The sequence below is a fragment of the Phocoena sinus genome, chromosome X (assembly GCF_008692025.1).
Source record: "Phocoena sinus isolate mPhoSin1 chromosome X, mPhoSin1.pri, whole genome shotgun sequence".
Taxonomy (NCBI): Eukaryota; Metazoa; Chordata; class Mammalia; order Artiodactyla; family Phocoenidae; genus Phocoena; species Phocoena sinus.
This window is the reverse complement of record NC_045784.1, coordinates 115,810,175-115,824,535: the sequence shown is the minus strand read 5'-3', so window position 1 is coordinate 115,824,535 and position 14,361 is coordinate 115,810,175.

Sequence of the window (14,361 nt, the reverse complement as noted above, 5' to 3'; positions counted from 1 at the left end):
TAAGAAAAGTCAAGCAAGTCAATAGAAAACTTGACAAAGGATATGAAGAAGCAAATCCAAGAGGAAGAGATGTCAAGTGATGAACAGAAGCTTCTCTTCCTTAGTTATTAGGGAAGTACAAATTAAAATGAAGTACCATTTTCAACTATCAGATTGGCAAACACTTTAAAGGTCAATAACACTTAGTATTAACAAAAATATGGGAAACTGCACAGTTTCACACACCGTTGTAGTGAGTGGTGTTGTGAGTTCAACATTTCTATAGGGCAATTTGGCAGAATCAATCAAAGTTTAAAATATATACATGATTTATAATGCAGCACCACTACTTTATGAAATCTATTTTAAAGAAATACTAGAAGACATTCAAAAATCAACTTGGGGACTTCCCTGGTGGTCCAGTGGGTAAGACTCCATGCTCCCAATGCAGGGGGGCACGGGTTTGATCCCTGGTTGGGGAACTAGATCCCGCATGCATGCCACAACTAAGAGTCTGCATGTGGCAACTAAAAGATCCCACGTGCCGCAACGAAGATCCTGAGTGCTGCAACTAAGACATGTCACAGCCTAAATAAATATTTAATAAATAAATTAATTAAAAAACAAAAGGGTGAATTTTATTTCAAAAGATCAACGTGCATTTAACAAAAACAACGTTCTGATTTATAATGAGATAACTACAAGTCAACTGTGAAGTTTCAACATGGACACTATTCATCTGTGCAAACCTCCAGAGAGACTGATAACGCTGTTGGCCTTTGCTTAATTTAAAAACAAAACTAAACTAAACCAGACTAAAGAATGTCAATCTATAGAGAGGTACAGTAAAAAATTCTCTTTTTATTGGATGGGTAGAGCCTGCAGCTATTAAATAAGCAAAGGTATTCTCAGGGGGAGGGGGGCCAGGGGATATTTATCTAAAGTATTTATTAAAATTTTATTATAGTTTATGGTAGGAAATGAAACACACTCGCGTCCCTCCTCCTTTGCTCCTTTATTAACGAATTAGGATTCCCATAATCTAAATTCACAGTCCAATAATAGCCAAGTATTATCCAAATCTTCTCCTATCATATTTATTTAGTAAAACTAACACATCCATTAAGACTGCATTATCTAAAATCAGTGTTTCCTTTGCAATGCTCCCCAGCAAAGCGGATGTGTTCATTACGGTTAACAATCAACGTCGATCACCACGTGATCAATTTAGCTTCAGCTGATACCACCATGAGAAGCGCCCTCCCTCTCCTGTTATTGGCATGCCCGACACTTGGGCATCTCTGCAGCTCACACACTCTTCCTATGAAGATTTTCCTGACTACCCCCTGCCGTATGTTGACAGGATCAGTGCTTCTTTATGGCCCCACTGCTTCCAGGCCAGCCTTCTTTCAAGACCGGCAGCACCAGCAGAACCTGGGAAGCTTGTTAGAAATGCAGAATCTCAGGCTCTACCCCAGACCTGCTGAATCACAATCTCTGGGGGTGAGGCCCAGCGTTTTAACTAGTTTTTCAGGTTTCTCACGCTAAAGTTTAAGAAGCACTAACCTAAGTGTACTTGGCCAGAGCCTCGTCAGTCTCTGGGTACAAATAAAGTCACATTTACATCACTGCCCAAATGACACTAGCTCCCTCAATCACCCACGTTTGCAGGACTCCCAAATCCTTTCCAGGTCTGCTCCCTTCCCCCCATAGTATTTCTGGGAGTGTGTCCACACATGCTCCAGAGTTGATCAGGGCAGCTGCTCACCTCTGATATGCCTGGTCTCCACTGCTGTTCAGTAGGCAACTTTTAAGCCCATAGTTCTGCATAAGCCACTTAAAAGCTAGTCCAGTCCCTCAAGTGAGCAAACTGTGTTTTGGCCTCGAGGTGTGGGTAACTGCTGGTCACAATGGAAGGCTAAACATGTTATTATCTGCCCTACAATTTGCATTGATCAATTGAATTGCCCAGCCAAAGGCAACTTGTTTGCATCTCTCCAATTGAAATAGCTTACTCAAGGGTTTGGACCTGTAATTATCCTCTCCTCTCTTGTACATCCATTTCTCTGCAGCATCCCATCAGCATACAAGTGATTGTGTGTGTGTGTGTGTGTGTGTATACACCCACTTTTAAAAAAATACTTCTAGTTCTGGTCTGGCACGTAAGAAGCTTGGAAGTCACCACTGCATCCTAACAATAAGTAAAAAGCTAAACAAACTAAAAAATCAAAAACTCTTCTTAGATTCATAAGAAAAGTGAGGTCACAGGGCAAACCGCTGCTCCCAAATTGAAGAGACTGACTGAATTACAATTTACTAGAGCAGAAACCCCTGAGTGAAGTGGTGCTGGGGCAGGAAAACCTGAACTGTAATCGACAAATTGCTGGAGGCTCAGTATAGACAAGTCTGAGAGATAAAATACTCCAGGGGGACCTAGTCATCAGTGAGTGTCCACATTTTATGAGCTTTACCTCCAGGAGCTCGACCAGGTTCTCACAATAAATATCCGAGAAAAATCCCCTCGTGCTTCCAACAGGCGGAGGGGGAAAGGAACCATTTTGAAATACACCAGAGCACCCTGTTTTTCTTAACAAGGTCTACCCTCAAGAGAGACTAGTTAACCAGAGCCTAACCTACTGGGGTTTTTAGCGGAGCCTAACTGACCTGAGGGAAGGGAAATACTCAACTCCAGCCCCCTCTAGCCATCCTGTCCCACCTAAGGGGGAAGAAAAAGCTGGGAAACACTTGTGAGGTTCACAGTCCAGAGGCATAGGCTCACTGAAAGACTGAGACCTAATCATAGGACTGTAGAATGCCTCCCCTCCCCCAACACCTTACCAGCATACCACTAAAGTCCTATTTATCAGAGTTCCTTTCACCTCATACATCATGTCCAGATTTCAAGAAAAAATTTCAGGGCATACCAAAAGACAAAACACACAATTTCTGGTGTTTTTTTAAAATGATCCTCCCAATAGAGAAAAAAATATTTAATAAATTTCAACACACATTCATAATAAAAACTTCAGAAAACTCAGAATGGAAAAGAACTACCTTAATTTGATAAAGGGCATCTGTAAAACACTGACATAATAATTAATAATACATCAAAACTCACAATTTGAAGAAACAGAGCAACCATTGGAACCAGATACAGCAGGGATGTTGGAATTATCAGACCAGGAATTTAAAACAGCTATGACTAAGTTGCTAAGGGCTCTAAATGGGTAAAGTAGACAGTGTGCGGATAGATGGAAATTCTAAGAAAGAACCACAAAGAAATGCTAGAAAAAAAAAAAGAGAAATGCTAGAGATCGAAAGCACTGTAACAGAAATGAAGAATGCCTTTAGTGGGCTTATTAATAGACTGAACACAGCTGAGGAAAGAACCTCTGAGCTTGAGGACATCTCAGTAGAAACCTCTAAAGCTGAAAAGCAAACAGAAAAATAAGACAGGGGAAAAACCCAACAATATCCAAGGACTGTGGGACAACTACAAAAGGTGTAATACACACATAATGGGAATATCAGAAGAAGAAAGGAATTATTTGAAGCAATGATGACTGAGAATGTCCCCAAATTAATGTCAGACACCAACCCACAGATCCAGAAAGCTCAGACAACACCAAGCAGAAAAAACGCTAACAAAACTACACTTAGGTATATCAGTTGCACACGACAAAAAATCTAAGATAAAGAAAAAATTCTGAGAGAAGCCGGAGGGAAAAAACACCTTACCTACGAGTAGGAGCAAAGATAAGAATGATATCTGATTTCTCAGAAACCATGCAAACAACAAGAGAGTGGAGTGAAATATTTTGTGCTGAGAATAAAAGTCTACCAATCTACAATTCTGTAGCCTGTGAAATTATCCTTCAAAAGTGAAAGACAAATAAAGACCTTCTTAGACAAACAAAAATATGAAGGAATTGCTGCCAGTAGACCTGCCTTATAAGAAATGTTAAAAGAAGTTCTTTATTTTATTTTTTGTAAACTATTTAAATTTATTTATTTATTTTTGGCTGCGTTGGGTCTTCGTTACTGTGTGCAGGCTTTCTCTACTTGTGGCGAGCAGGGGCTACTCTTCTTTGCAGTGCAAGGGCTTCTCATTGCAGTGGCTTCTCTTGTTGTGGAGCACGGGCTCTAGGCGTGCAGGCTTCAGTAGTTGTGGCACATGGGCTTATTTGCTCCGCAGCATGTGGGATCTTCCCAGACCAGGGCTTGAACCTGTGTCCCCTGCATTGGCAGGCAGATTCTTAACCACTGTGCCACCAGGGAAGCCCTTAAAAGTTCTTTAGAGAAAAGGAAGATGGTATAGGTCAGAAACTCAGATGTTGGGACTTCCCTGGTGGTCCAGTGGTTAAGAATCCCTGCTTCCACTGCAGGAGGCACAGGTTCGATCCCTGGTCGGGGAACTAAGATTCCCACGTGCCGTGTGATGAAGCTAAAAAAGAAAAATAAAAAAGGAAACTCAGATGTACATAAAGAAAAGAAGAGAGGGAATAAGTGAAGGTTAAAACACAATGAAACAAAACAGAAAACCCTTCCTTTAACCTCACATTCTCTTCCAGAATCTGCCCCATTCTCTGCTCTCCTTCACAGCAAAAGTCTTCAAAATAGTTGCCTATGGTTGCTGTCTCCACATTCTCGCTTCCCATTCTCTTCTTAAGCCCCTCCACTTGAATTTACTCTCCAGCACTCTGCTGAAATGGCTCTACACAAAGATCACCAGCCACCTTTAACTTGCCAAATGCAATGATCAGTTCTCTGCCCTCTTTTTCACCTCATCACAGCTGATCACTCATTCCTTCCTGAAATACCTTCTTCTTCTGGCATCCAGAAACCCACACCCTCCCCGCCTTTTCCTCCTGTATCACTGAGCACTCATTCTCAGTGTCTTTTTCTGATCCCTCCTCCCCTGTCTCAGCTGCAAATGCTCATGTGTCTCAGGGCTGGGTCTGGTCCTCTCCTTTCATCTCTTCACTGTCTCTCCTGAAGGCTCCTCATCCAGTCCCCTAGCTTGAAATATTATCCCTATGCGATGTCACTAAGTTGAAATCTCCAGCTCCTATGTCATCCCTCAGGTTTAGAATCATACATCAACTGTCCCATTTGCCCTCTCTCCATGGATGTCATACGAATATCTCTAACTTAACATGGCCTCCTCTCCTCCTCAAACCTGTTCCTTCTCCCATCTTTCTTTCTACAGTTAATGGCACTACCAATCACTCAGTTGCTCGGGACAAAATTCTAGAAAGTCATTCTTTTTTTTTTTTTAACAGTCTTAATCATTTATTTACAAAGACATGAAGTTGTTTCTATTTGGAAAAATAGACTAAGTGACACAACTGGAGAAAAAATAGACTAAGTGACACAACTGGAGAATACACTTATAAATAACAAAGCAGATTAAGAAGGAATAGGCACATAGTAAAATAACTTCAATATAGTTAATGTGAACTAGAGAAATTTCCCATTTTAAGTAGCATTGAACCTACCAGCCTCACCACCACTATCATTACTACTAAAAAACAAGAACGCATTTGACTAGAAGGAGAATTGGTTTTTAAATAAGCTTACAGGAAAAAAAAATACGCTTACAGAATAAATTTTGTCAGTATTCTGCCGGGTATTCAGAATCTAAATCATTCGCCAAAGAAGCTATTCTAAAATCTTAAACTTTCTAGTCAAATGAGAAAAGAAAAGTAAAAGCAGGAGCAAACCTCACTTTTTTGTTGTTCATCCCTTGAACTATTAATAATTGCATGAAAAGTTATTGCAGATTATTAGGCATATAAGTCCATGATATTTCCCACTCTGTCCGTTTATTTGAAGCCCGTTACAAGACATGTAGATTCTCAGAGGAAACTTTGTTTACTTCCCATGATTATCAGTCTTCAGGTGAATCACCTAAAATCAGAATGTTTTGCTGTGCCCCTTCCGAATCACTTAATCCCTACCAAATTCCAGTTAACGAAAATGATGGCTCTTGGAGACCGTTAGGAATAATTATCCCTTCTACAATCTATGATTTGATCATGGATAATTATGTGATGTAACAATAGGATAATTAGACTTCTTTCTCTCTCTGCATTTGTGTGTGGCATAGTCATGCCACATTTGCTAAACATATTTTCAAATGACCTATTAGATGCTGAAGGTTGTATTTTAGTCTCCTTCCTTAATACTGGAAAAAATTAATTCAATAAAAACTTTCATACCAAATTAGTTCAATGGGCTAGACACTGCTGGGAGATAAGTTAGCAAACCTGACATGGAAATCATTATGGATCACACAGTCCTGGAGAAGAGAAAGACATTCCTCAAAAACCACACAAATAAATACATATTTACAAACTAGGATAAAAGTGATGAAAGAAAAAGCATAGTCTTCTGTGAGTGAGTACAATAGGATTTCAGATGTTTTCCCTGAAACAGCCGCCTGTGAGCTGAGATTCTTTTATTGTTATAAAATATACGTAACTTCACATTTATCATTTTAACCACAATTCAGTGGCATTAAATACATTCACCATGCTGTGTAACCATGGGCACTATCTATATCCGAAAGTTTTCATCTTCCCCAACAAAACTCTGTACCTATTAAGCAATCATTCTTCCTCCCTCCCTCCCAGCCCCTGGCAGCCTCTATTCTATTCTCTGTCTCTATGGATTTGCCCCCTCCAGATACTGCATAAAACTGGAATTGTACAATATTTGTCCTTCTGTATCTGGCTTATTTCACTAGAAAGTCATTCTTGATTCTTTTCTTGCCCTCAATCCCCACATCCACTCAATCAGCAAATGCTATCACCTCTCCCAGCAAATTACATCCAGAATCAATGCAGTCGTTTCTCACCATCTCTACTGCTATTCGCCTAATCGGAACCACCATTACCTCTCACCTGGCCCAGTGCAACAGTCTCTCGGGGCTGCCCTTTTCCTCCATTGTTTGTCCTCCTGTCAGCAGTCAGCGTGATCTTTCTGAAGCAGAAATCACATCACGTCACTCCTTTGCTTAACAGCTCCAAAGGCTTTCTTTTGTATAGCCTGTTTCCGACAGTGTGTTTTTCTGTGTTGGAAATTACTTAATAAGTAATAGGGGACTGATGTTGGGATAACACAGAAGTTGTGCCGGTTAACATGCCATTTTTCTGCATCTGCCGATGCAGGGGACACGGGTTCGAGCCCCGGTCCGGGAAGATCCCGCATGCCGCGGAGCGGCTGGGCCCGTGAGCCATGGCCGCTGAGCCTGCGCGTCCGGAGCCTGTGCTCCGCAACGGGAGAGGCCGCAACAGTGAGAGGCCCGCGTACCGCACACACACACACAAAAAGGCCTGAGCAATATACGAAGACCCTAAGCAAAAAGCAGGAAATCTGCAGAGACTTTCCTTTAGTACTAGTGTGGCTGCTTAAGTGCTTTCAGTCGCGGCTGTGGTCTTTTCTGTGGTAAGCTATCTGTCCAAGCTGTGAGTACAGACGAAGAGGAAGATGTTGCAGAGGCATTTCTCCCATGGTAAAATGATGAAAAATAAAAAGGCTATGTCCTGAATCATTTATTTAATTTCACAGAGGATGGTCTTTATTAGAAGTGAATGCCCTCAAGGACTCACATCTTGGAGGAGGAAGCTGACCCAGGGTTTAATACTGTGAAGGATTAACTGGTGGGGATACAGGACACAAATGCCATAGAGACATGACTCCACTGTTACTACCGTTGGAATTGCTGTTGCTTTCTGAATGCTCCGGTTACCATGTTCCTTGGGTTTTGAGTGGTTTTCCCTAACCCTACATTTTCCCATAAAGCCCTATTATTTTTAGCACACATTTTTGCAGAATGTGAAGTTTTTCAGAGGCATCGTTATCATAGAAACGTCTGTACTTATAAAATCCAAACTTCTTACCACACCCTCAGTCTCCATGTTATATCTACCTGCAAAATGTCCTGAATCCAATCACTTCTCACCTCTTCCACAGCTACCACCCTAGTCCAGACCACCATCTTGGCTTGCCCAGACTACTGAAATAGGCTCCTTTCTTCTCTCTTCCTTCTAGTCCGTTCTCTACACAGCAGTAGAGATCCCTAAAAGGATCCCTTTAAAATATAAATCAGATTGCACCAACACTCCGTTTAAAAGTCAACTCTCTTGGGGGGGAGGGATAAATTGGGAGTATGGGATAAACAGATTCACACCACCGTATAGAAAAATAGATAAACAACAAGGATTTACTGTATAGCACAGGGAACTATATTCAATATCTTGTAATAACCTATAATGGAAAAGAACCAAAAAATGAATATAGATCTATACATATATATGTATAACAGAATCACTTTGTTCTACACCTGAAACTAATACAATATTGTAAATCAACTATACCTCAATTAAAACCAAGTCCAAAAAAAGTTTAAAAAAAAAATCAACTCTCTAACTGCTTCCTATTATATTCCAAATAAAAGCCATTCCCTTTCCATGGCTCTCAAACCATGCCTCAGAGTCTTTTTGTTTGCTGCTCCCTCTTTCTGGAGCTATCTTTCCCCAGTTCTTCACTTGGCAGGTTCTTTCTCATCATTCAGGTACTGGCTTAAATGTTATCTCCTCAGTGATCTTCCCTCCTTACCACCCTAAAGAATTTTCTCCCCCAACTAAATCGGCTCTAGCACATCATCTTGATTCGATTTGTTCCCAGCATCTACCATCTGAATTTATCTTTCAAAAATATATGCATTGTCTATCTCCCCTCCAATTTCCCCATGTTCATTCCTGTATTCCCAGAGCTAAAACAATGTTTGGGTCATAGTTCGTATTCACTGAATGAACAGATTAACTAGTACTTCTGAAAGTTTTATAAGCGAATTCCTGATTGCGTGGGACTCGGACATAAAAAGTTCTAAGATTTGCAGGCCTGTTCTTGTATTCCATGGATATTCTTGAACTCTCCCATTCATTCATTTGAAGAGGTTCATTTACTTCACCATTGTCCCTGTCATCATTCTGGGAGATTTCAATATCTAAGTGGAACTGGAAATGAAGCTCAGTATCTTGGTATTAATAGACAGTGAGTTTGTAACAGAGATATTGGTATATATTGATATGAAATAGAGAGTCTTCTCACCAACTGGCCCAAATCCCTACTCTCTTGCAGTGATACTGGCCTTTGCATTTGAATCTGGCTCTTGTTTTTTCATTTTCATCAAAGATGGAGCTACTTCTACCGGTTAGTGATGATGTGTGTAGTCAGATTGGAAGAGACCTAAACTAGTTTGTAAAGACACAACATTTTGGTAACATTTCCGGCTGTCTGCGGAGCAGGCAGAGAGAATAAAATGACAGGAAAGAAGAGATCAGGAGGTCAGAGAATGAAATCGTTGCAGGAATCAAATAAATGGATTTTCCAACGCAAATATTCCACTATTCATTCAGGAAAGACATTTTCTATCCAGGAAGATTTCCAGAAATGAGGATTCCATAAGCTTCCCACTGAGAGGTCCTATCAGAAAGCTTAACCTATCTTACCAAGGCCTTTTGCTATGATTCAAATCCAGTTCTGCATGAAGATGAAGAAAAAGAATGTAATAAACTGTAAAATGAAATTTTTTATGTTCCCCACTAGAGATTAACTCTATCTGTGAGCCTTGTGTTTTCAAACTCTTATCTCATTGGTTTTATATTACAGATAAGTGTTGCTACTCCCCTTCTCTTGCCCTACTTGTTCTTCACATTTTTCTGAAAATGTGGAGATTCTCACAGAATACAACATTCATGATGATGATTCCCACCCACCCCTGAAAAAATATCTGATTGCCTACTTTGTGCCAGTCATTGTTCTAGGCACTGGAGAGACAGCAGAGCCCAGGAGAAAGCCACGGCTATGACGGAGCTTGCAAGGCAGCTGTGGGGAGAAGGGAAGGTGCGGAAGGCAAGTAAATAAATAAGAATCTGTTGCTGAGAAAAGGATTCAACAGTAGTAGCATCAAGGGGGAGAAGAGGGTGGTTTACTGACGGTCAGGGTTTCTAAGCAGGTGATACTTAAGCAGTCTAAAGGATGAGAGAGATCCAGATTGGCCAGGGAGAGAGCATCCCAGGCTGAGGCATGTGCAAAGGTCCTGGGATAGGAATGAGAACCCAAGGCGACGGTAGTGTGATTGTGATGAGTCTGGAGAGGCAGCAGGGCAGGATCACTCAGAGCTTTGTGCTCAGGCCGCAGTAAGGAGTCTGAACTTTATTCTAAGTGTGACTGGAGCATTTCAATAGAGAGCCATCAGGGCACTGTGGGCAGTAAATGTGGTAGAAGTGGACATGGGGAGAAGCGTTCAAATGTTGGGTGTATTTGGAGTTAGAGCCAACATGGCTTGGATGTGGGAGGTGGAGAGAGAAACCAAAGACGATTCCTAGATGTGGGGTTTGGACAGTTGGGTTGCTGAGGTGGGAGGACTGCGGGAAGAACAGGGTCTTTCATTCCAATATTGAAATCAACAAGAATGATGACGAGGTGGTGGTAAAGCCCATGAACCTCTTCAAATGAATGAATGGGAGTGTGCAAGTGTATCCATAGAATACATTCATTCATCCAACAAATATTTATTTGAGCCCCTATTAAGTACCAGGCACGGTGCTAGGCTCTAGAAATGGTATTGCTGGATCACTGCCACATTTGTTTTCTTTTGGCTGTCTTATCTCAACATAGATGACAGCTGCCATTTGAGGAGGGTTCATGCCTAATGCTGTCTTTATTCTCACTGCCCCTTCTGCCTGACTTCATCTAGTATATTAATAGATACACACTGGCCCAATCTATACTTGCTAATGGACTGAATCAAATTAAATAAATGCTATAGTGAATGTAAATACACCAAACCAATAGTCTAACACTACTTGTATCTTAATATGGTAAGCAATATATTCGTAGTAAAAAGCATTGAAATGATACATAAAATTTTATTACCCTAATCTATAATTTCCTAAGAATCGCCTGAAAACCGAAGCTTATCTTGTTCATTTAAAAGATAGTTTTGGGAATTCCCTGGTGGTCCAGAGGTTGGGACTCCGTGCTTTCACTGCCAAGGGCCTGGGTTCAATCCCTGGTCGGGGAGCTAAGATCCCACATGCCGCGGGGCGCGCCACGGCCAAAAAAAAAAAAGAATCTTTTTTAAAGTAAAAGATAGTTTTAAAATAAAGAAAAACAAGAGCACAAGATACCACATTTTCAAACTTTAGACATAGTTGAGTCTAGACATTTTTACATTAAGATGTTGCAGGTTTATCATTATTATTATCAAAGTCCCAATTTCTATGAAAAAGCTGGAAATGGCAAATCGAAAAACGCTTTATTCTTAAGAGCTTTGCTCTTCTAACATTATTGCTATTTCAGCAGAAACATTACAAAGGGGTGCAAAAAGTAGAATGCTGGCAGCAGAAAAGCCACCTTTGTGCTGCTGCTGTCTGAGCTTTTAAATTTTTTAAAATTTTATTATTTATTTTTAAAAATTTTTTAAAAAATGTATAAAAGATTTTATTGTTCGAGCTTTCTTTATCTAGCCTGGGACCACTGGTGCATCTTCATCACACAGCCCAGAACTGCTAGATAACTAAACTATAAACACAAGCCAATCTAAAGATGCTATTTGAGCATACTGTATCTAACAACAGTATCCTCTTGGTTCCAAATGAAAATTGAAACAAGTCTGTAGGACAGATCTGAACACCTAAAAATAAACTTTAAACTGTTATTTTTCTCAAGCAATCGATTCCTGCGATGATGGGTGTCCAAGAATTTAGGCTATTTGCAATAGCAATTAGTGATTTTAGAAAGGGATAATTTTAACATTTTTTCTCACATCAGGTTGTATTTCACTTAGAGAGATATGAACAAAGCCAGTCAGGTAAATGAAGTGTGGTAAGAAGCAAAAATAATTTGAGCAAACAGATTTTTTTTACACTAATTTTATTTATTAGGATATATCACAAGATTATTTATAGTGCTTCATAACTTGTGCTTTTAAAAAAGAGGGATTTGAAATTAATCTCTGGATTACTGCGTTAAGCGGTTTTAAGAAAGAACAACTTGAAGAGCAGCTTCTTGTTTTTATAAGTTGCTCATTTTTCTGAAGCATTTATGAAGACTTTAAATGAATAGAAGTGACTGTCTAAAAAAAAAGGCATGCAGTTTGTAAATCTGAGACTCAATAAGGAAAAAATAATGTGTAAGAATATTGACAAATATTCACAAAGGGCACATTTATAAGCCTTCCGCTGTTGCCCAAGCCATGGCATTGCTCAAACTAATTAAGAGCACTTTTTTTTTTTTTTTTTTTGGCCTCACCTTTCGGCTTGCAGGATCTCAATTCCTGGACCAGGGATTGAACCTGGGCCTCAGCAGTGAAAGCACCAAATACTAACCACTAGACCACCAGGGAACTCCCAAGAGCACTTCTTGGCATTATTTGAGAAAGGTATATTCAGGAAACTAGCTAACTCCCACCTTTTCTCCAAGCCTCAGAATCAGCAAATAATTTACATCAGAAGATTCCACTCTAAAAAGGAAGAGGTAGTGGCTTCCAGATTGGCCAGATTTGACAACGCAGGGCTCGAGAAGGAGCCCAGAGTTACTTGAGAAGGAAGAGATCCTTGGAACAAATTACTCCGATTTTGCTGTCGGGTTTCTTTTGTAGAAAGTAGTAATGATTTCAAAGATTTCATTAATATTGTCAAGACCAGTAATATTCTTACCTTCTAACATGAAGTTTCAGGTATGTTCCTATACAAGGTACTTGTAGACTCAGAGGGCAGAGCATTCAAGCCTTTGAAAGGCATCTCTGAAGCAACTTCTGGTTCATACACTCAGGGTTGAATACATTATTTGAAATTTATATATATAGTCTTAAGGGGCATCACTCCTTAGAAACTGTCGGGTAATTGTTGAGCATTGCTGTGCTTACAGTCCACCCGCACATTTCAACTTTCTTTTGATAACAAGATGTATTGTTGCTCCACAATAAATTCCATTTTCAGGACCGATAAAACCTGATTGCTTAGAAAACAGGTGTTTCATGACTCTTAACGTCTGCTCATCAATATCACCTTGTAAATTATTTACCATTTTACAGCTGTTTGTGACTTTTGCTCCAGGGTGTTTATATGAAAAGAGCATGAGTACTTGATATCAACCAAACTAATGAGCAGGGGAAAAGAAGTTAGAATGAAAACGGCCTCCTTCTAACAGGCTTGGAGCTAATTTATGTTGTAGTTATGTGTTCCAACCACTGTGTATGGAAGATAAAGCATTCTTACCCTTTCGTTTAGAAAACCAATTTGCCAACAAATTACAATAAATTGTAGTAAAACACAATAAATACAGTGTTTAAATGCTTCTGGCTTATCTTCAAAGGGAACACTATTTTGGTTTGCAGTTTTTCTATGTTTAACCTTCTTCACCTCTTTTACTGATTTATCCTTGGTGAAAAGCCTAAAGATTTCTAATAGATCCCAGACATCAACTAAAACATTCTCAGAAAGCTGTCCTGAAGTATAAGAACTCTTTTCTGTCTATAGAGGGTAATGATTACACTGACAGACGGTATAATGAGAAAGCACCAATGCAGTTTATTTTAATTCTTCTAATTTATGAGAATAACTTCTTAATGCTACATCAGAAGTCAATTCACCAATACTGAATTTGGAAAGCACAGTCAAGAAAGACCCAAATTTTTATTGGGACTATACAACTTAGCATATACTAGATACCATGATTCTAGAACAAAATCAAAAGCAAAAATCTGAAATATGCATGACAAAAGTTCTTAAACTCCAGGGGATCCATGAACCACCCCAAACTGTATACAAAAGATTGTGTAGTGCATGCATAGATTCTTCTGGGTAAACGTCCTGTAACTTTAATCAGCTTCTAGAGGGGCCCAAACAGTACACGGGAGAATTCTGATTTCCTCTGTATTTTCAATAATGGAAACTTGGGAAGTTTACTTTTGCACGTTTAAGACTCAATTTTCATGGCAAGAGGGTAGAAAAGAAAAATAAAAGTAACTTGCGAGGACTGGGCAGGGGAAAACTCCAAAGTGTTCTTTACTTCATAAGTTTTAGTAACATGTTCTGGTTTAGAGAGGGGAAATGGGGACATCAGTGGTAACATCATAAGCTGAAGCAAGGAGACTCCTACAGGGATTTTTCAGGTCCTCAGAAAAACCAAACTTTAGTATGAATAAAGCAATAGCAAGAATGAAAAATGCAATTTAACTCAGGTCTAATTTTCTGTTTCTGCATATTAACAACTTATTTTTAATTTCTGAATATCACAAACTTCAATCAGAATACTTTAAAAAATATTATTCTGCATGCACTTAACAAATATGACAAAAGACAAGAA